Source organism: Pinus tabuliformis, chromosome 9, assembly GCF_031772625.1.
Source record: "Pinus tabuliformis cultivar Carrire ecotype Pingquan chromosome 9, CPIR1, whole genome shotgun sequence".
Classification (NCBI taxonomy): Eukaryota; Viridiplantae; Streptophyta; class Pinopsida; order Pinales; family Pinaceae; genus Pinus; species Pinus tabuliformis.
The window spans coordinates 1969049949-1969071151 of NC_142307.1; positions in this window are offsets into that span (position 1 = coordinate 1969049949).

A 21203-nucleotide genomic window follows, 5' to 3' on the forward strand; every position below is an offset into this window, starting at 1 on the left:
TTGATAATGGATAGGCTAGATCTGAATGTTGACGAATGTTTTATCTTTTATATATCATGATCTGGGTATGTCTGAAGTCTGGAATGGTTGCGAAATTATAAGTAAGTAATTTCATATATATACATTGGTTCGCCTTGGTGAAGGCCCGTATACACGCTGGTTCGACAGTTCCAAGTAGAATATGCAAAAGAAACACTTGTTGTTCAGGGATGATTGATCTATCTGATCAGTGATTTTATTTTACTGTGTAGCGTATACACATAGACTAACTTCAATGAAGGAGCGTATACATTATGACACATGAATTTTTAGGTTACAGTTGGTTATGGTTGTTGATACAATGTTCTAGGTTCAGATCTGTGCACTGGTTACAATGATCTGTTTGTTCTAGTTGATTGGTTGAATTTTGATTAAGTAACGGTTGATTGGGTTTTGAGTGAATGGTTGATTCAGTGGTGTCAAAAGTTCAATAATTGTTTGATTCAGTGTGTCAAAGGTTTCAGTGATTGATTGATTCAGTTATGTTTGATTCAGAGATTGATGATTGGGTTTCAATGGTTGTTTGATGAAGATGTATTAGATGGTTGTATTGCAACGGTGATTGATTTTGAGCTTCAATGTTACAGATGGGTCTAGTATGAAAATTTGATGAAATATGGCCTTCATAATGTGTTGTTGTGTACCAAGAGTATCCATTATGAAAATTGATGAAACATGGTCCCTGGAGAATACTGAGGGTTGGAGCCTTCGGTGAGGAAGTCGAAGCTTCCTGCGAGTAGTGGCTGGTGATTAGATCAGGGGGTTGAAGCTCCCTTCCAGTAGCAGCTGGAGAAAGAGAGAAGGTTGTAGCCTTCTGCATGTAGGAACCTGTGTACTGGTATGAGTATGCACTAGTACAAGATTGTAAACATATTATTCTTTATATTAAAAGAAGACAGAGACAACAACATGTGGTTTTTCTCTCGCATTGGGTTTCCACCTTAAATCTCGATGTTCATGTATGTTGCTTATGTGTGATGGTTTATTTTGTTATTATAGCACATGGTTACTGTTTAATGTTTAATAAAGTACTGATGCACTGATTAAAGATCAACATATGATGAATTAACTGAATCACAAGTTCACTGGATATACGCTGGTTGCCTTAAGAACAGTTGCATGCACACGCGAGTTCCCTTCACTAAAGTATCGTATATAAATCTGATTATGGAAATGAAAAAATTAGTGATTTGCAACTGATTCACCCCCCCTCTCAGTGTTATTCCCAACACCTAGATGAATCACGTTTGGATTTCCTAAATTCCTTTGTGAATATACACAATCATCTCCACACACTGGTTAGAATAATTGAGTGACTTGAGCACCACCTTGGCATTCCACCTACAGTTGAGCAGAAATCAACTGACCTAACAATTCCCATCTCGGTACTAGAATTATATTTGAAACCTACAACATGATGGTTCGTGTTTTTTATGTGTAATCATAGATATTGTTCTCCTTGTAATTGGCTAATCTAGCCCATATAGACAAATGGAAAAACATAAGTTGTCTACATGACTTTGGCACAACTTTTGAGGGGATACAATCAAAAGCATCTGAAGGTTTGAGATGAACATTTGGTATATATAAAACACCCTTATAGTAGAGAAGTGCATATTTCTACTAGTAAGTCCCCATTTGAAACTTTTTTTAGATATTTTCTAACTTCACCTTTGGATATTACACATGGGTGACAAGGAGGAGTGAGGGAGGATCTTATACGAGATGCTTTAAGTGTAGAAAAAAATATTGAGAAGATAAGGTAGGTCCACATATAGATACGTGAGATTATGCATACGTCACTAGAATAATACAAGGCTAAGCATTATCAATACAAAATAGAGAAGTCATTCAGAGTGGGAGATAGAGTATGGCTATAGTTAAACAAAGAGAGGCTATCTGTTTTCGATAAAAAAATCAAGGCTCTACAATATGGTCCCTTTGAGATATTAGAAAATGTGGGAAATAATGCCTATAGACTCGATCTACACCCATACATGCACATTTACTAGTAGTGAATGTCGAAAATATAAAACTCTATGAGCTTTCTATGCTAGTTCAAGAAGAGAAGTAGGTAGCACCTTCTATATAGGATTTAGCACCATATTCTCAAGTAAAGTTGCTAGAGAAGACAATTTTACAAAAGAGGTCCAAAACTACAAGACGAGGGAAGGATGATCTTTGTCATATTAGTTGAAAAAAAAATTCGGTAAAGGCTAAATGGTACTCCAAAAATAAGGTAGCGGAAAAATTTCCTCGCCTCATTCAGTTATGGATTTTAGGGACCAAAGGCCTCCCAAAATGGCGAGACGTGATCTGGATTGGATCATTATATTGTTTGTCATCAATCTCGATGTTTTCAAGGTGGAAAAATTAGAGAAAATAGCTTAGAGGAGCATTTTTAGAAGTGGAACCCAATATGAAGTATTGGGGCAATAATATCCTAGGGCCATTTTGAAGCCTTAAACACCATTTCTCGGGGAAAAAATTTGTTGCTTAAGCAATGCATTCCCTAATATTATTCTACACTCAATGATCATTTCTAATTATGCAAGAATCACATCAATTGAAGTTCAAACACAAAGGTTATGCCTCTCGGAAGTTAACCTATCATGTTTAACCACCATAATTCAAGAGGACGACATGTCACCCCCCATTACTCATGGAAAATGAGATATCAACATGGGTACTATGAAGGAAAAGGGGTTCAATTCTAATATATTACATCTTGATCCATTATAGAGAAAATTAGTTGAGAATGGATAGACATAGGGTAGAACAAAGATGGTTTGTGTTTTGTAGTAGCCCATGGGCTACAAGTCTCACTTTTTTGTATTTGTATCAATCCCATTAAGAAAAAGAGAGAGCATAACAACCTCACCTTCTAGTTGGGTTTTCTTGCAAGAAGGTTTCCAATGTTAAATCTTGGTGTTATTGTGGTTTATGAGTGATTATTTTACGTTAATTCTTTATTTTCTATATTTTATATATTGCATGCACAAACATAAGACAAATAAATTCAGAAAATGTAAGGAAAATCAACCCTCATAGTATAGATTTCGTATTTCAATAAATTTTTGTTAGATCTCTTGTGAGGAACTGTCTAGTGGAATATCAATGGCAGTTTACAAATAAAAAAATAATAGGAATAAGTGCATAAGAAAGAGGTTATCACCTACCTCTCAAAGCACATTTGTCAAGTGGTGATGGTCCTTTAAAATATATCCATTGCCTCCTCCAACATATAGTTTTTTACGAATATATAAACGAGGGAACCCAAAGTCATCATCATTGATACAAGGGATGTAAAGATTGACTAAATGTGAACATTGCTCCATGAGAGGAACAACCTGAATGTAATTGTAATAGAAGTAGAGATTGCAACTTCTCAAATTTATTTTGGTGTTCAACAAGTATGTTAACCTCACTTTCATTTTTTAATACCATACAAAAAAACCATATATTTGTAACAATATTAATCTGGAATGTTTCCTTTTTGAATTTATTTTTCAACCATATTTAAAAATAGGCAATGCCATGAGAAATCTAGAATAATAAAATGGTGAAACCATTTGCTCTTATAAATATGAAATTAAACCAAAAATAGATTGATTTCTAAATTGAAATTTAACTCTATAATAAATGAAATTTAATTTTTTCTAGTGAAATTTAAGATGAATGTTATTTACGGCACTAATATTTTTAACTGATAATGTAATATTAAGCTCCCAAAAAAAATCTAAAGTTACTATATCCAGAGAGCAAATTATCATAACATGGTTGCTCCGACAATGAAATCCATATTTTCATTTGGGAATATGTACTTTTAAAACCAATATAACATGGCTAATCCAACAATGGAATCCAAAATTTGATATGGTAATATGTATTTATGAAACTATTACAACGGGGATGATCCAGCGATAGAATCCAAATTTTCATTTTCATGGTAGTTTGCATTTCTTTTGAAGGGTGCAAGTAAAAGAAATATCTCGACAAAACTTAAAAGCTAGTTTTTGAAATTTAAGTGATGGGAATCCATTAACATCAAGTGTGTGCTCTTCAATAAGACTTTCCTCATAGCTGAAAAAGGTGGGTATAGTAGACCCCAATGTACTAAGGCTTTCCTAACAACTGAAAAGGGTCCTAGGGCTAAGAAAGATACCAAGGATCAATTTTCTGGTGTTCATCTTTCTTTTATCCAAGGGACCACTGACAAGATTGTGAAGATCCTAAGGAAGCATAATGTGACTTCAACCTTTAGGCCTTTAAATATCATCCAGAACTGCCTTAGATCTGTAAAAGAGCCAATGGACCCTAAGAATATGAAGGGTGTTTACGTTATCCCATGCTTTTGTGGGACTCACTATATTGGTGAGACTGTTCGTTCGATTAATCAAAGGATTCGTGAGCGTGCCACTGACATCAAGCATGGCAGGACCCGTTCCTCAACTTTGGCAGAGCATGTAGATAAATCTAAGCATCACATCTACATTGAATATGCACAAGTCATTGCTAGGGTTAGTTATTTCCATCATCGTAAATTGATGGAGGCCCTAGAAATCGAAAAAAGACTCAATAATTTGAATAAAGACGATGACTAGATTATTAGTAGAAGTCGGGCCCGCGCACTTTCCTCCTAGTATTTTAGATTTCTTTTTGGGATTTATTTTGTTTGTTTATTTATCTGTGTAGCTATTGGTGTCATTTTTATAGTATTTGTTGTTGGTTTATTCTTCATTAGAGTTTATATTCTTGATCCTTTGTGTTTTATTAAGTATTTTATCATCCTATTCGTTCTTAAATACTTTTAGTATTTTTGTTATTTGTTTAATGGGTCTCACCAATATATTTAATTGTTGACCCTGTTTTATTTTGGTTTATTTTATTTCTATTAATTATTTTTATTTATTATATATTCTTGTCTCGATTAAGGCCTTGACTCCTTTTTATAATTTTTTACGTCCCTCCGTGTTTGGAGTTTGACATTGAATTTTTTTATTCTTGTTAGTTATATTTTTCGATTATTTCCCATTAATAGATTTTTTTTAATAATATTTGATTTTAGTAAATTAATTTATTATTATTTTTCAAAAACTTGATGTTTAATATAGCCATTACTTAATAATATTTCCTTTTGATAAATTAATAAATTAACATCATAATTTAAATATTATTGGCTTCGATGTTTTGATTCCTATTAGTTATATTTTTCGATTATTTCCCATTAATAATTTTTTTAATAATATTTCATAAATTAAGTTTAATATTATCTTTTAAAAACTAGCTGTTTAATATAGCCGTTACTTAATAATATTCGTTTTAATAAATTAATAGATTAATATCATTATTTAAATATTATTTTTCAAAAATAGTCGTTACATGAAATTATGGTCTCTACATTGCTCTCTATTTAATCCTTTGCCACAGTTTGCCTCTTCATCTAGTCCTTATGATGAACCACACTGGTTGGTTTGAAACGCATTGGCCAAAAATTTCTCTTATGTGATTTCTACCAAAAGACTTTTCTTAATTACAATTAAATTAATAAAAAAAATTTCAAAGTAGAAATAAAATAAAATAAAATAAAAACATGCGCGTGCTCTCCGCGTGAGAACCTCCGTGGTGTGCCCTGAGGGCCTCCCAAGTCTTGAGTCTAGACCTGATCAAAGTAGCCTCATGTTGCGATCATGGAACCACCGGAGGATGGAGATCCTCCCCCAGAAAAATTTGATATCTAAGCACAATGAAAATGCCTTTGCATCTCTGATCTCTGCCATTGGCTCCCCAAGAAACAGACCTTCGGTATCCAAGCTTGTGAAGAAACTCAAAGACATCCCTGAGATCTCTCTTCCTCCGTCTCTTCCCCACCGGATGGCTTTGTCTCTATTTGAAAGGGGCTTGGTCGGCCATTTTACAGGTCTCTGGCCTTCACCTCGCTCGGTTCAGAAATGGGTTGAGACGAACTGGTCCTCTTCAATAAATGGAAAATTCTCCATAAGATTTTGTGGAAGAGGGTATTACACCTTTCATTCCGAAACAAAGGAAGATTGTGACCTAATCTTCAGAAACAACCCATACTTCATGGACATGCGAGGGTTGTACTTAAACAGATGGACCCCCGACTTCGACCCTGAAATGGATGTCCCTAGTGCAGTGTCAGTTTGGGTAAGACTCTCTCATCTCCCCCTACATTACTGGGGAAATGAATTTTTCAGGGCCATCAGGAATGTAGTGGGGAAGTATATTGATAGATGCGAACCAAATGAGAACATGCATGCTTGTGCGAGGATATGTGTCGAAGTGGATCTAGGGAAGGGATTACCAGAGGAAGTAAAGATCAAAGTACATCAATGGACGCACATACAACAACTTGACTATGAGCAGATACCGTTTAAATGCAATATGGTCACTTTGCAAATGGGAACAAGTTAAAAAGAAAAAATCAGCAAACAAACAAGCCCTCTCCTCCTCAAGCCAATCCCAGGCTCCCCACCCCTCCTCTGCTCCTTCCCCCTCACCCCCCCAGCCAATCCTTCCCTAATTTCCACATCTTTCATCAATCTCAACCCCTTTGGACCTCTTGATGATCCACCCATCCCTTCCACATCCCACCCCTCCTCCATCTCTCTCCTGCCCACATCCTCACCCCCTCCGCTCCTATTATCCCTCACAACCCCCTCTCCCCTCATTTGATAGAATTTTGACAATAAACCAATCAAAGGAATCACTTCAATCCTTAGATTACCAAAAGAAAGCAGGGAGAAAATATAACAAATAACATAGAGATGAAGCGGTAGCAAAAGTAATGGCATTAGGAACGCAGCAGCCCATGGACTTCTTTTTTGGGAAAAGGTTTGGGAACAATGAGAAAAACCAAAACCACCAAAGAGGGAAAATACCCTCTGCCCACCAACTAAATAAATGATGATTGTGGTCTCCTGGAACTACCGTGGTTTAGGGACGCCTTTTAAAGTAAATGCAACAAAAGACATTCTAGTAAAGGAAACCTTAGATATTCTAATGCTTCAAGAGACCAAAACTAGTTACCAAGACTTAGAAAAAATTATCAAAAATCTAAAAAATTACGATGGAACAACTCAACAAGCTATAGGGGCCTCAAGGGGTATATGCACCTTATGGAGGAAATGAAAATGGGAGCTGCTTTAGCAAAAATAGGAACAACCCAGGATTAGAATAGACCTAAAAGAGACAACCACCAATGAGCAATTTTGCATTGTCAACATATATGCCCCCAATAACTTCAGGGAAAAAGAACAATGTTGGAATATGGTTCAAGAGACCTTAAATGATACTCAAAACAGAAAAATAATTTTGGGAGGGGACCTCAATCATACCTTAATGTGGAGGAGAAATTCGATGGGGTTTACCATTTAGACTCTTCAAGGGATGCCATCGAAAACATAATGGAAAAAAAATCTAATAGACATTACTCCCAACAATGACAAGTACACGCGGAGCAACAAAAGGGTAGGAAGCAACAATATAAAGGAAAGATTAGATCACATTTTGGTTTAGGACAATGTCATCTAAAAAGACAATTCAACAAGATCAAGAATCATTCACACAATAACATTAGATCACAAGCCGGTGGTAATTTCTATGGGGCTGGTAGAAAATCAAGGCCTAATACCTTTCAAATATTTCCCAACATGGAACAACAATGAAGATTTCAAAGAACTAATTATGGATGTGTGGTCCCAAAAAGTCACGGGGTCCCCCTATTATGTGTGGGAAACCAGGTTAAAATGGAGGAACTTCAAGAGGAAAAAGAAAATGAGGAGGAGACTAAAGAGGACCATCTTCAAGAAAAGGCCCTCTTTTGGGAAATATACAGAGAAAACCAGAAAGAAGATGCAGTGGTGAGATTAAAGTCAAGAAGCCTATAGTTAAAAGTAGGGGATAAAAACACAACCTTTTTTCATAATACTATGAAAATAAGAAGGGTCAGAAATCAGATCAACAAAATCCAAATAGAGGGACAACAAATTAGAGGAGCCGCTGAATTAAAATAAGAAGCACATAAACATTTTAAAAACCTCCTAACAACAAATGGAGAAAGAGCAGACCTCGAAACCTTTTTGCAGCATGTGCCAAACAAGATAAATGTTGTCCAAAATTTTAGAAATTATGCAAGAAATCAGAGAAGAATAAATCGAGCCAGTTGTTTGGGGCCTCCATCCAGACAAAGCATTGGGTCTAGATGACTTCAAAATTTCTTTTTACAGGCAGCACTAACATATAATAAAAAAGGATTTAGTAAGAATGATAAGGAATGTGTTTATTAAAAAAAATGGGAGGTTTTACTAAATCCTCCTATCTGGCTTTAATTCCAAAGGACGCAAGGCGTTCCACATTTAGTAGATTTTGGCCTATATCATTGTGCAACTCTTCTTACAAAATAATAATTAAGATCATATCCAACCGAATTAAGAAATTTCTCCCTGAGATTATCTCGGAAAACCAAGGAGGCTTTGTTCCAAATAGATAGATTATTGACAATGTTCTAGTTGTCCAGGAAGCACCACACTCAAGCATGCTGAAAAAAGAACATGGAATCATCATAAAACTGGATATGGGCAATGCCTTTGACTGTGTAAGTCTTCCTTACCTTACTATTGTCTTAAAGAAATTTGGCTTCTCTAGCGACATCATTGAGGTAATCAGTGCTTGCATTATGGGACCATGGATAGTCCCATTGATAAACAAAAAACCAAGTGATTTCTTTCAAAGTTCCAGAGGGTTGAGGCAGGGCTGTCCCCTTTCACCTTCCTTATATATAAAAATGGAAAATTTGTTAAGTAGAGCTTTGGAAAAGAGCAGGAGAGAAAGAACACTAACTGGTTGGCACTTATCTTATGGTGTAAGAAGCATTAATCACTCCTTGTTCACAAATGACACATTGTTGATGGGTGGAGCCTCATGCATTATTGCCCAAAGGTTCAAAAAAGTCTTAGATAAATTCATGGAGGTTTCAGGTGGTCTCCTAAATAATGCAGAATGTAGAATATACGGTTGGAATGCTTCCTCCCACACCATGCAAAGAATATCACAGATCCTAGATATTCCCATACAGGAAAATTGGAGTCACTTCTTCTATCTAGGACTACCCATATCAAAATAAAATCTAAAGGCTAGTTATGGAGCACACAAACTGAAAACATGAAGGAAAAAATCCAAATTTGGGGCATGTTGTAGTTGAACATAGCAGGCAGGGTGACCCTAATCAAAGCTATGCTCATGGCGATGCCAATTTACCAATATGCCACTATTCTGGTTCCGACCAGCATCCAGAAACAAATGGAGATAATAATCACGGGTTTTCTATGGCAGGGAGGGAAAAACGAGACCAAAAAGTTTAGCTTGACCAAATGGGAACAAGTAAGTTTTCCTTATGAGAACGGAGGTCTATCCATAAGGCTGCTAGGAATTATGAATGCTCCCCTAGGGGCCAAAATTATATGGAGAATGATAACCGGAAAGGGAAACTAATGGAAACAAACTTTGGCTTTAAAATATATGAATCATCAAAGAACTCACTTGCTGGATGAAAATGTCCCTATAAGGCCATGCTCACAAGTATGGAAGCTAGTAAAAAAATGCTACGCACTATCACCAAGTACACTTCGAAGATGCCCAAAAATGGCAAAAGTATCAAGGTATGGGGAGACAGAATCATGGGGAAAGAGACTTTATCATCCTTTCTAGGTATCTAGGAGTTAAGAGAATGGATGCAAGATAAGGGGCTAATTTCCCTGCACTCTATATCTCAATGGAAAAACATAAATTGGCACGACTAGCACATTCCAAATCTACCTCCAAATTTAAATAGGCAATGGGATCTCTTAGTCCTCCATCTCAAAGGATCAACCCCAACTAATATGGAATCTAAAGACACAGTTATCTGGGATCCTATTGGGGGTGATTACTCAATCAAGTCCGAATATAACATTCTCTAGACACATCAAGATGAACAAGATTGCCCCCCCTAGAAATTTATATGGAAGACAGAAAGCCTCCCCAAAGTTAAGATTTTCAGCTGGACTCTCCTAAAAGGAAAAATTCTCACAGCTGATAATCTTAAAAGAAAGGGATTCTCTAGCCCTCCAAGGTGCTCAATGTGCCTAAATGAAGAAGAATCCATCCAACACCTCTTCTTGGATTTCCATTTTACTAGAGAGTGTTGGAAGCAACTTACAAGTCCTCTGGAAATGGAGCTCAACTTCTCGACAACCTTTAATGAATTCTTCACTGAATGGAAAAAAATACCCATATTCATTGAAGAACAAGAAAACCATCAAAAGGTTCTGGGAAAGTCTCCCGTCATTTCTCTGTTGGAAGATTTGGCTCTCAATAAATCAAAGCATCTTCAAAGGCCAAACCCCAAAGATTGGAAGAGTTCTGTCAAAGACTTGGGGCCTCACTTCAAAATTTCTAAACATGAAAGGTTTAAAAGCATTAGACAATAGCAGCCTCTAACAAGAATAAAGGAATTGGATCAGCCAAGCAACTATTAGAAGTAACTAGAATATCAATCTCAATGTTAGACCCTCAACTCAAAACTGGAAAATTAGATTAAATAAGGAAGAAATTTCAACATGGAAAGGAAATCTGAACATGCACTGTATTTTCTTTGAGATGCCTCAAAAAACAATCCGGGTAGAGCTGGAGCAAGAGGGATCCTCCTCGAACCAGGGGGAAATAAACCAGTCACTTATGAGTGGGGGTTGGGGGAAGCCTCTAAAAATAGGGTCGAGGCTTACGACCTACTAATGGACACCAAGATTAAAAAAAAGGAAATCAGAGATCCTATTATAATGGGAGATTCAACAATCATCATTCAAGCCATGATCAGTAGAAGAACCCCTCCAAATGTTGCCATGCACCAAATCCTCAATAGAATAAGGAAAAATATGGAAGACCTGGGAAATGTCTGATCCGGATATAAACAGGAACGCAATAAAATACAGAGATAACCATAAAGACAGATATGCGGCGGAAATAATACCTCAATTCATTACTGTAAAATACTGAAATATGCTTACAAACAGAAATGGAAATAAACCAGCCAGGGCGATGGTAGCTTATCTCTGAGAAGAGATGTGGTGGCTACATGCCTCTGAACTGTCTTATAATGAGGCTCGAAGGCCTATTTATTGTTGAGAAACAATGGAAACTATTCACATTCCAAAACCTAACCCTAGAAGATGAAACGCCAAATTGTGGGCCCCGTTTTTGGGTGAGTTGGTACATCAACTTCCCGGGGTCGCGAATTGGTCGTACTATCTCCGTTTGACGTGCATGATAGCCCGTTGGAAAGATCTCTCCGAGGACTACGACGGAAAAGACGATTTTTATCAAAAAAATCGCTTGGCGGTATATTTCCCAAAAAATGTCGTTTAGGGCCTCAAAACGGATCCGGAAGTTTAGGACCCGAAAAACTGCTAAAAATAGTAAACTGTCCTATAATTAAGGAAACTGAAAAAACTGTAAGAAGCACTAGAGGGGATCCAAGTGGAATTCGTGAGTGGCCACCAATATCCACCTGGATCATTCCTCCCCCCTTAGGAAGCAATGGTCCCCATTGCGTTGAGTTCCTCCATGAGATGAGGGAACTTCTGCTGCACTTGGTCCCTGGTGAGCCACTTGCCCTGGTGAAGGAGTTGTCCTGCTTTGACAACTCGATACAGTTGGATATTCTGCTCGCGGGTGTGCTTGATCTGTGTGTCCATGATCCGATCAGTTGCAACTTGTTCCATGCAAGCTGGATTTAACTCTGTGGGTGTGAGTTGTTCTGCAATGTCTGATGTGTCTAGTAATGGTGGAAAGTATGGCCGAAGGCGGTCGACATTGAACACCGGGTGCAGGCCAAGGAATGGGGGAATGCTGAGCTCAAATGCATTGTCTCCCACAGCCTTGGTAATGGTGTAAGGGCCATATCGGAGTGGTCTGAGTTTCCGATAGGCTCCGGTAAGGCGTTCCTTTTGCAAATGCAACCAGACTTTGTCGCCCACTTGAAACTTGTGTGGCACCCGATGTTGATCATGTCGCTGCTTGTACTTGGCATTTGATTTCTCTAGAATGTCATGGACCTGCTGGCGAATATGTTGGATGTGCTCAATGAAGTTGTTTTCCTTATCTGTTTCGGACTGGACATGAGCAGAATCTGCGTGAGTAGCTGCAAATGGCATGGCCACATCGATGGGACATAGTGGCTGGAATCCCAATCCCACCTGGAAAGGGTTGTGGCCAGTCGAGCTGTGGAGAGCCTGGTTGTAGCTGTGCTGAACATAGGGGAGGCTCTCGTCCCATGTGCGTGGATGCTTTGAGTTGTACATGCGCAGAATGTGTACGATCATCCTGTTGACGACCTCAGTCTGGCCATCAGTTTGACGATGGAAGGCTGTGGATTTAGTGAGTCTGGTGTCTAGCATCGACCAGAGGCTAGACCAAAATGTACTGAGGAACCTGCTGTCCCGATCTGAAATGATGGACTGTGGGATCGCAAAGTGTACCCATACTCGTTCAAAGAAGATTTTAGCAGTGGCTTCTGCTGTGATATTCTTCTTGCAGGCCGCCATAATGGACATCTTCGAGAACCTATCGATGACCACAAAAACACAGTCATTTCCATGCCTAGTGGAAGGGAGGCCTGACATGTAATCCATGGAGATGGATTCCCAATGTTGACTAGGGGTAGGCAGCGGGGTATAGAGGCCTTGCTTCTTGATGGTCGGTTTGGCAATGGCACAAGCAGTGCATGATCTGATGTACTTCCTGACATCCTGTCGAAGATTCGGCCACTAGAAATATTTCTGCAGTACTGCCACGGTTTTTTCAACCCAAAATGCCCAACAGCCCGACTGTAGTGTGCTTCCCAGATCATCTTGGCACGCTCGCTTGAAGGAACACAAAGGTGACCCAGGTGGCATAACAGGTCGTCTTGGAGGTGAAAATCTGGAACATGTTGACCCTCCAAGAGTGTCTGGTATGTGTGGCCGAATTCCGGGTCGCTTTTGTAGAGCAGTGGCCAATCAGAAGTCTCGTGTCCACAAGAGTTGAGCACGGTGATTAACGCCATGATCGGTGGTCGAATGAGGCAATCTGCAACATTATTGGTGTTGCCCTTCTTATACTTGATATTCAAATGGAACTGTTGTAGGTATGTGGACCACTTCTGATGGCGATCATTCTGCAATTTCCCTTGGGTCTGGATGAACTGCAGGGGTCGGTGGTCCATGTGGATGACCGTTTCCTTCCCCAAAATGTAATGCTTCCATTGTCGGCAGGCCTGCACAATGGAATACATCTCTTTGTCATAAGTGGGATACTTTCAGACTGTGTCTGAAAGTGTCTCACTGTGATATGCCACTGGATGCTCGTGTTGAGTAAGGACTGCCCCAATAGCATAGTCAGAGGCATCTGTCTCGACCTCAAATGGTTGTTGCAAGTCTGGTAATGCAAGAACTGGTGCTGTGCAGAGTCGATCTTTCAACTCTTTGAATGCCTTCTGTTGAGATACAGACCAGAAAAATTTTGCTTTCGCTCCTCCCTTGGTGACCTGACTCAAGGGCCAAGTGATATGAGAAAATCCCAACACGAACCTCCGGTAGAAGTTGGCAAGGCCTAGAAAGCTGCGAAGCTCTGTCAGAGTGGTTGGAGATGGCCAATCTCGAATGACTTGGATCTTGGCTGGATCCACATGCACCCCCCATTCATCAATAATGTATCCCAGATACTGAACCTGGGTCATGCCAAAAGTGCATTTCTCCAAATTGGCACATAACTTGTGTTGTCGCAGTGTTTGGAGAACCTGTCGGATGTGGTGGAGGTGCTCTTCCCAAGTCTTGCTAAAGATCAAGATGTCATCCAAGTATACCACTACAAATGAGTTGGTGAATGGCCGCAAGATGTCGTCCATTAGCCTCATGAAGGTTGCAGGAGCATTCGTCAATCCGAAAGGCATGACCAACCATTCGAAAAGACCCACCTTGGTTTTGAAGGCAGTCTTCCGCACATCAGAGGGTTCAATTGGTACCTGGTGATATCCTTACTTCAAATCGATCTTGCTGAAATATTTTGCCCCCTTTAGTTGGTCCAAGAGTTCATCAATCTGTGGGATTGGGTACCTATTACGGACAGTGATCTTGTTCAGCGCCTGATAGCCAATACAAAGTCTCCAAGTCCCATCCTTCTTTTGTACCAGCACGATCGGGCTCCCACAGGGCGATGAACTCGGAAGAATGTGACCTTTTTGCAGCAGCTCCTGAATCTGTCTCTTGATTTCATCGTTCTCCAGAACAGAGCACCGATAGATTGGTCCATTGGGCAGCGACGAACCTGGGGTCAGATCAATGGAGTGCTTGACCTGACAGTGCAGAGGAACCCTTGCTGGGGAGGTGAAGATGTCCTCATACTCCTCCATGACCTTGTCCATCTGTAGTTGCTGTGCGGAGGGGCCCTGTCTGGAGGTCGTGGCCACCGTCTTCTTCTTTTCTTGAGGGCGTATCATCAGGAAAACAAACTTCCCGGTTTTGGAAATGAGCTTACTGCATTGTTTTGCAGTAACCAAAGAGATGGCGGTAGGCGGTGCTACCTCTGGTATCCTGTACAACTTATTTCCCAAAGTAACAATAACAACACGGGGCCTTGACTCATACACAGCATGTCGCTTCCACAAGTATGGTTGTCCTAATAACACATCACAAACTTCAAGGGGAGCAATGTCACACAATACCTCATCCGTGAAGGGCTTGATGTTGTATGGAAGGCGACACTGTTGGCTCACGCGAAGATCCCGTCCTTGGTGCAGCCACCCAATGGTGTATGGTTGTGGATGTGCTGTGGTCAGTAAGCCCAGCCGTTTCACGACCTCTGCCGAAATGAGGTTCTTTTGACTCTCGCTGTCGACAATGAACTGTAGCGGGGAGCGCTTTACCCACATCTGGGAGTGGAAGAGACGCTCCTCCTCCTCTGGATCTTCAGGTTCCTCCTTCTGGATCTTCGTGGTGGAAACGGTGGCGTTGGGTTCCGCATCGATAATATGCTTCCCTTGTCATTCCCCTTATCGGATTCTGACTCAGAGTCAGAACATGCATCTGATTCTGAAACCTTTAGCTCGGCCACCAGTGACTGCTTGGCCCGACACTCACTTGTGTTGTGAGTGGAGCTCTTATGGAACTCACACCACTTTCCGGTGTCCTTTCTCGGCTTCGCGTCGCTGTTCTTTGCTTGTAGCTTTGGTGGGTTGTCTTGGGCCACCCTGCCTCGGCTTTGTCCTTTGTCCTGCGGTTTGGGGGCACCTTTCCCTTGTTTCAGATTCGCAGACCCAAAGTCTCACTTCTTCTGTTTAAACTTCTGCTAGAACTTGACGGCATATCGGTATGCCATGCCAAGCGAGGAGATGTTCAGGAATTCTATTTCTTCTTGGATGTACTTGTGCAGGCAGCCACGGTATTTGAGTACCAAATGTTGCTCTGTATCCTTGATACCCAACTTTGTGCAAAGGGTATGGAAAATATTGGTAAACTCTGGTACGTATTGGTCCCTTCCCTGCCGTAGCATGGTCCACTTTATGTATTGATCCTCATAGCTTCTGACAGGGTAGTACTGCTCCTTGATGGCATCTCGGAATGAATCCCAAGTTAGTGCGACTGAAAATAGTGAGCCTGTACTTTCATCCTTCTGCTCGCAGCATGTTTCCCACCAATCCTTGACGTGGGGGGCTACTTTGAGAAGAGCGAAAATAATCTTTTCCCGACTGGAAAAATCATGAACAGAAAAATAACCCTCTAGCACATTTAACCATTTATCGACGGCACCTGCGTCTATCTAACGCTCGAATATGGGGATTTCAAAATTAACTTGTACCTTAAATGGTGTGGCATTTCCAGAGTTGCTGTTGGAAGCCGATGCGTCGCCCCTGGGTAGCCGTTGAAGGATTTGGGCAAAGTTGTCCATCATCGCGTTCCTTTGTCGCTCGAGGGCTTCTTCGAGCAAGATTTTGATAGGATCTCCTGTCCCCTCGTCTTTCTTTTCATCTGCCATGGGAGGCCGTCGGGATTTGCGAGGCTGGTCTTGCAAAGGTTCGACCAGTTCAAGCCCTAACTCCTTATATCCCGACCTCGTTGGGGACATGCAAAGAAAAACAGAGAAGAAAAGCAGACCGCTCTGATACCACTGATCCGGATTTAAACAGGAACGCAATAAAATACAGAGATAACCATAAAGACAGATATGTGGCGGAAATAATACCTCAATTCATTACTGTAAAATACTGAAATATGCTTACAAACAGAAATGTAAATAAACCAGCCAGGGCGATGGTAGCTTATCTCTGAGAAGAGATGTGGTGGCTACATGCCTCTGAACTGTCTTACAATGAGGCTCGAAGGCCTATTTATTGTTGAGAAACAATGGAAAACCATTCACATTCCAAAACCTAACCCTAGAAGATGAAACGCCAAATTGTGGGCCCCGTTTTTGGGTGAGTTGGTACATCAACTTCCCGGGGTCGCGAATTGGTCGTACTATCTCCGTTTGACGTGCATGATAGCCCGTTGGAAAGATCTCTCTGAGGACTATGACGGAAAAGGCGATTTTTATCAAAAAAATCACTGGCGGTAGATTTCCCAAAAAACGTCGTTTAGGGCCTCAAAACGGCTCCGGAAGTTTAGGACCCGAAAAACTGCTAAAAATAGTAAACTGTGCTATAATTAAGGAAAATGAAAAAACTGTAAGAAGCACTAGAGGGGATGCAAGTGGAATTCGCGGGTGGCCACCAATATCCACCTGGATCAATGTCACTTTTAAACACATATTGCAGGAAAACAACAGCTCCGTTGACCACTATGCCAATTTGGAAGTAGCCAAGTCTAAAGGGGAAACAAGAGTAGTCGAGGAGGTTTTCTTCATACCTACTCCTTAGTCCTTTCGTCTTTGTTTGAATTTCAAGTCAAAAATCTCTTCCATTGATTATATTACGAGTTTCAACATATATATGATATGTTGTACCCATACTTATCCCCACAGTGATTCCCTTATGACTGACAGGTCATGGAGATCTCGTGACTCAGCTCGCATCATACTACATAACTTCTGCCCTTCAATCCACTCTAAGATACACATTTCCCCCCCAACCGAAATCTCCCAAGTCATCAACTCTTCCCAACTGATTTGGCCTTCCATCGCTCCCCCCTCTCCTTTAAATTTTGAGCCTCCCCCTCCTCGATATTTCTCTATTTTACAGGTTGATCACCCTCTCCAGCGTGCTTTCTGTCTCTCTCTTGTCCCCTCCTTTCTTCTCAGCCTACGCTCCTTCCTTCTTTGCCTTGTTCCCTTGGCCCTCTCGTTCCTTCTCGCTCCCCCTCTCTACGATCCCAATCCACCTGCAAGCTCGCTGCCTTTGGATTGCTTCCCCTTCTCCCCTCATGCTCGCAATCCCATCATGAGCCTCAAGCAATCCTCGCTTTGCTCTCCCTTTGCCTATCCGCCAAAATCTGCTCTCATCTCTGGCCTCTTTCTTCTATCCTCCATTTTCGCTTTCTCTTTAGTAAAGCTTGAATCGTTTTGCTTCCTGTTTCGATTCAAGCTAGCAGAACGGTGCATTAATCAAGGGAAGTTGGCTCTTCATCCAATCAACAAGATGGTTCATAGGCATCATCCTATCAAGCTCCGGGGAACAACAATAGTGCCTTCATCCAACAGAGACACTAGGAAGAGCCATCATACCACAAAGGATCATATTTAAGATCATAAGACAATAAAAGACCACTTAACAATGGACTTAAATCCAGTAGATCGAGCTTCCCAAAATGTGAAATGTACATTCCAAGCTAACAAATTCATGATTGTTAAGATAAGAGAGACAATCCAAGACTTGAAGATTCAAATGAGGTCTGAAACTCAGCTTTGAAGAGACAATTGGAGAGTCAAAAGGCTAAAATAGACTCCCTTACCAACAAGTGCACTCACCTTGAGGAGACAATTAGCTACCTCAAAAAAATTACTCTGAATCAGGCCTCCAAATATCAGAGCAGTAAATAGATATCTCAACAAGATCAATTTGTAAACAAATATTAAAATGCCTCATAAGTGTTTTGAAGTTTCTTAGTTTCTAAAAGTTATATTATGTAAGTGTATTTCTTGCTTTCTCAGTTTGTACGACAATATGCTAGAAATGTAGTTGGAAACTCTAGAATTTTTGGATTCATGTCTAAAGGTAGCTGGGACTGTGTTCCCGATCTAGTCTCCTTCATCATGACACTTTCCAGCCCCATATGTATTAGGAGCTTGCTCCTCGTTTTTTTTGGAATATATAAAACCATAATCGATCTTGTAAGATATATATATATATATATATATATATATATATATATATATATATATATATATATATATATATATATATATATATATATATATATATATATATAAAATTGTTAGAGAGGTTCAAAGTGTTGTTATACAAGGTTTATTGTTCCCGTGTTAAGTCACCATGATGTTAAAGTTCAACTTAGGGTTGGACATCTTATTGATGGATGATCAATATTCATCGAATAAGGAAATTTTATATTTTAATTAAACTTAATGAGTAATGGAAAATTTAATTCACACATCAAGAGTATGCCACAAAATATTAATAACTACATTGGTAGAGGCAATCCTTGCCTACACCCCATGTTCAACAAATAATCTAAAAATACATAGAATTGTATTTATATGGTATATGGGTTCAAAAGTTTTTTTTACTACAAATTTTATTAAGGCTTCTAGTAAGTAAGTGGCATTATAGTTTTAATGAAGGTATGCAATATAGATATTTATTTTGACAAAGTTATTTTTTAAATGATTTTAATGATGGTGGGAGTTAGAATTTTCGTTTTCTTTTAATGACTTCAAATACCACCTTCAAGGTTTTTATCATTTTATAATTATCAAGAGTTTTTTTGAAGATACAAAAAGTCTTATTGTTAGTTAGAGACACCAATATATGGGTTTTAGAAGCTTTTGATACTAGTGCCATGTCAACATGTTTGTACATCTACATGTGGTAGATGATGTGGAAACCAATGCCACATATCACTTCAAGGGTGCTACCTTGTGAGCATGCAAGGCCTTCCTAAACTTACCATGTCATCCTTTACCTTCTACATGAACAAGAATAGAGAGATCTTACCAAGTCATCCCTTACCTTCTACACGAACAACAATAGAGAGAGTAGAGAAACCTTACCCTCCAATTGGGTTTGCTTGTGAAAGGGTTTCCAAGGTTATATCTTGGTGTTATTGTGGTAGAGCAACCTTACCCTCCAATTGAGTTTTCTTGTGAAAGTGTTTCCAAGGTTATATCTTGGTGTTATTGTGGTAGAGCAGCCTTACCCTCTAGTTGAGTTTTCTTGCGAAAGGGTTTCCAAGGTTATATCTTGGTGTTATTGTCATAGAGCAACGTTACCCTGTAGTTGAGTTTTCTTACGAAAGAGTTTCCAAGGTTATATCTTAGTTCTATTGTGGTTTGTGCGTGATTTTTTTATTTGTTCTCTCTTTTATGTATTTTATTACATGCACAAACAAAAAATAAATAAATTTAAAAAATCTAAGGAAAATTAACCCTCATAGTAGATTTTATACTTTTGTAAATTTTCATTTGTCTGGTGGAATATCCATGGTAGTTTACGATTAAAGAATCAGTGGAAATAAGTGCATGAGAAAGAGATGATCACCTAACTCTTAAAGCACATAGTGTCAAGTTGTTATGGTCCTAAAAGAATATAACCATTGCCTCCTCCACATATAATAGTTACCAATATTTAGACAAGGGAACTCAAAGTGATCATCATTGGTGCAAGAGAGGTAAAAATTGACTAAATGTCAACATTGCTCCATCCAAGAAGGAACAACCACTATTATGGGCAATGTAATTGCAAAAGAATAAGTGGAAACAAAGAATTGCAACTTCTCAAATCTATTTTGATGTTGAACAAGTACATTAACCTCATTTTCATTTTCTAAGATCATGCAAAGAGCTATCTATTTATAATAATTTTCTTCCCCAAGAAAAAACTGCACACACTGTTTGTGCATGATTGCACTAAAAAAAGTGCCATCAACCATCCATTCAAAAATCTATTTATAACAAATAAATTTAAAATGTTTCATTTTTTAATTTGTATTTAACAATATTTGAAATTAGACAATGCTATAACATTTCTAGAAAGCTTAGATTATAAAACGGTGAAACCATATGCTATTATAAATATAGGATAAACTAAAAATAGATTGACTTTCAAATTAAATTTTTTTAACTCTCTAATATCTGAATTTTAAAATTCCTCTCCCAATATAACTTCATAATTGGAGATCAACATAAAAATATTTAAAGATGAAAATCTAACATAAAAAGATTTAAAGATGAAAATCTAAAATTACTGGACAATCATGATTCTCAGTGGAGTTGGTTATGTAAGTTGGTGATGCTTTGAATCAATCAATTAATTTCTTGAATTATTTTGACGTATATGAAATTCAAGAATAAGAATATACTTTAGTTAAATGTATGTGTATCAATATTCTCATATATATAATAAGATCATAAATTATACCTATTTTAAATTTTAAGGTTAATATAATAAATTGAAATTTTAGATTTCATTGAGTGATATAAAATAATTGAATATTTGAAATGGTGGCCTTATATTCGATGACCGGAGCAGGATGGAAGTTAATAAATATAAATTATATCGAGCTTCAACCCTCAAAGGTGAGCCTATTCACAACTAATGTGTCTTTTGTTGAAATGGACTCGTGCAAACTTTAAGTTTACCCTCTGATAATATGTATAAAGATTCTTCGTAATTTGGCCCTGGTGATTGAGGACAATTGTGATTGCAAGTTTTCCGCTTGCATATCGTCTATGCTATGACTGTACTGAAGATCACTGTCAGAAAGGAAGGCTTGAAAACCAACCAACTCAACAGTAAATTGTATACCTTTTTGATATTAATATATACTTATCTTCTTTTCTTTGTATTATTATATACTTCAAAACACACTGTCGAAGTTTAGCTTGAACTGTGTGAAACGAAGAACTTATGAACGCAGAAATAGATATACAAATATTTTATTAATAATAAGATAAGTTACAGA